Here is a 3137-nt window from a genome sequence, read left to right on the forward strand (position 1 = left end):
CGGCACTACAATGTGGCACTAGGATACACAGGGACAGGGGTGAGGTAAGGGTGACGGTTTGGTGTCACTAGACATAAAGTACATAGGTCAGTTAGCCTGCCCTGGGGGCTATTAGTCTTGACTCAGTGATAACCAACAGATAGTTTTACTATGGTAAAAGCATTTTTATTTGTCTGTGCTCTGTGAATTTGTCGACTTGCAAGTGTCTGTGTGTGTGTGTGTGTGTGTGTGTGTGTGTGTGTGTGTGTGTGTGTGTGTGTGTGTGTGTGTGTTGCCTGTGAGATAAGTTTACAAATTGAAAGGGGAGAGGTGAGTTATAAATAAAAGTCTGCTACATGATCTCATACTAACTCCCCCCTCCCTACGTATTCAGTGGCAAGCAGTGCTAATTCCTATTTAGTCACCACCGGCTCTTGTGGAGAGGAATATGAGGGGGAACGGAATGTAGAGATGGGGAATGTGTACTGTAAGGGGACAGGACGACAGGAGGAGTGTTGACTGGGATGCCAAGCATATCTGGTTGACTGTAGAAAATGAAGGCCGTTTGCTTAACCCATGGCCTGTTACGTTTCATTTGTCTCTGTGTTACTGTATCTGAGAGAAATAAAGGGAAAGGAGAATGTTCTTTTTTGGGGGGGGGTCCTTTTAAAACTCACACAATATTGCTTTTGTAAGTATTGTGTATTTCAAACAACTGTTTAACCTAATGTGTCCTCATTGGTGTAAGTTGTAGAGGAGAAAAACACAGCATTTCAGCAGCTACATGGTCATTCTGTGATATCCACTGTGATTGATGTAAACTCATGCTACTGAAATGCATTGCCCACGTCTAGGCAACAGCAGCCTCTAGTGGCATGATATGACATGGCAGAAAATATGTGCAGTAATTTGGAGCCAAGCACAGTCTCCCATAGTCTGGCAGACACCAAACTCGAAGTCTTCCTGATTTGATGTTGTAGGCACAAAGCGTTGATAATGAACGGGGCTGTGCTTTTTTTTTACTGATTGGTTCTCCTCTGTGTCTTTCTCTCTCAAACACCCACACGGACAAGCACACACAGCCTCTGAGCTCCTCCCGCTTTCAATACAACTGTTGTTTTTTCAAATCCAAACAACGAGAGTTCACAACCCCCCTGAAAAAAATAAACGTTTGAGATAACCAATCAAAGTTGAGTAAATGTTTACGCGAATATTGCACCAACATTTTATTTTTTATTTTTTATTAACAAATATCAACTAACAAAAGAGGAATAGTTAGACGCAAACAAGCATACAAACAAACTATTTACATTGTCAGGAATCCTAAACAAACAAATCATAATCATTAATAATACAACAAGTTTTAATTGCTTTTTTGTTTTTCATTTTAGTTAAAGTAGTACCATATTGTTTAAACTAATTTATAAAGTGAAAAAAGTTAGGTTTTGAATTAGACCATTTGCATTTGTGAATATGAAATGTACTTAGTATTATTAGCAGTTGAATTAAATATACTACATCTTTATCTATGTCAGAATTTCTGAAAATATTGCACCAACAAACTGACTTGACCAGACCATTGTGTCATGGCTCTCCTTCGCTCTGTACCACGAGAGTCGCGTCAACCAGGCAGTCTCCCAGGGTTGCTTATCTTCTTCAGCCAGTGAACTGTTGTCTCTAAATGAATTTACAATTCAATCAGATACAATTTTATTGCGTTGATATCTTGACTTGATATAATGTGTGAGACCTACGCCGTTTAAATGTAACCAATAGAACATCAAGACTTGAATTTATTTTAATAACTTTTTATTTTGGTCAGCAACTAATATAGAACACGATTGGTCAATGTAAATGGATTTTGGAACAAAAAATCCCTATTAAAACAACTACCAGAAATTACACTTGACTCTCAAGAAAAGTGAGTTCAATGATAAAGCAGTAAATAATACTGAATTGTGAAAAAGCAGTAAAAACTTAAGTCATGTGCATTATTCAATCGCCCTCCATTTAACCCTAATCTTTAACCAGCATCTCAGTATGGGGAACTGAATCACTATTATTTGGTCATGATGATAAACCTGAAATGTAATTCCTACCATTTAATCCTGACCCTCTCATTCCCTTTCAGTCTTTCTGTTTCTCATTAACATACCATGTTCTCCTGCATAATGCTTTCTCTACTACTTTTTCCTTTGGAAATGTCTGAACTTGTTCTATATGGCCAGGGAAGCTTCCTTAGTTTCAGAGGCCTCCAGATCGATGTCAATCTCCTCCTGAGTTAAATAAAATGGAAAAATGAATTAAGCTTTATGCCACATCTTTTTAAGTACGGACGCATCATACCTTTTTGCTTATCTGAATTTACGGGTTTTACGCACCAACCAAACTTCTGGGAGAGCGCGAAGTCACGTATCATTTGTACATTACTATATACAAAATGTAGGGATTCGTAACATTTGACCATGAACATTAACATTTACTTATTTATCTGAGAGCGAGACGGATATATATACACTGAACAAAAATATAAATGCAACAATTTCAAAAAATGTGCTAAAATAAAAGAATACACGTTTTCACTTTTTGGGGTAATGTGTGTAGATGGGTGAGAAAAAAAAATCGATTTAATAAATTTTGAATTCAGGCTGTAACACAATAAAATGTGGAATAAATTAAAGGGTAATAATACTTTCTGAAGGCACTGTAACTATAGATTTTCTGATTAATTAAGAAAGCTTAACTTAGATATGCGTTTTTGGTTGTTGAGTCAATTAGACCATGCACATTTCAAGCGTATCCTTGTAAAACATAAAAAGTTATTTCAGAATATTTAGGCAAGTTAGCTGGCTAACTCATTGATTCTGCTTTGTAGTAAACCCCTCTGCCCGACCTCCCCATCGCTAAAGGTTATTCAATTGTAATAAATAAAAATAATAACATAAGCTATTATGCGCATCATGATGCCATGTTAATGGACTACAGGTGGGAAACCATGTTCACCTAACTTCACTTATTGTTATGTGTAGGACAAATATGATCGATTACAGAAAGTACATTGTATAAATATTTAAAATATTTAGATTAGATGACACGGTGCATTGCACTGTATAATAAGAACGGTGCATTGTTGTACACACAAACTTCCGGCGAAAAAA

This window comes from Salvelinus namaycush, chromosome 25 (genome assembly GCF_016432855.1).
Source record: "Salvelinus namaycush isolate Seneca chromosome 25, SaNama_1.0, whole genome shotgun sequence".
NCBI classification, from domain to species: domain Eukaryota; kingdom Metazoa; phylum Chordata; class Actinopteri; order Salmoniformes; family Salmonidae; genus Salvelinus; species Salvelinus namaycush.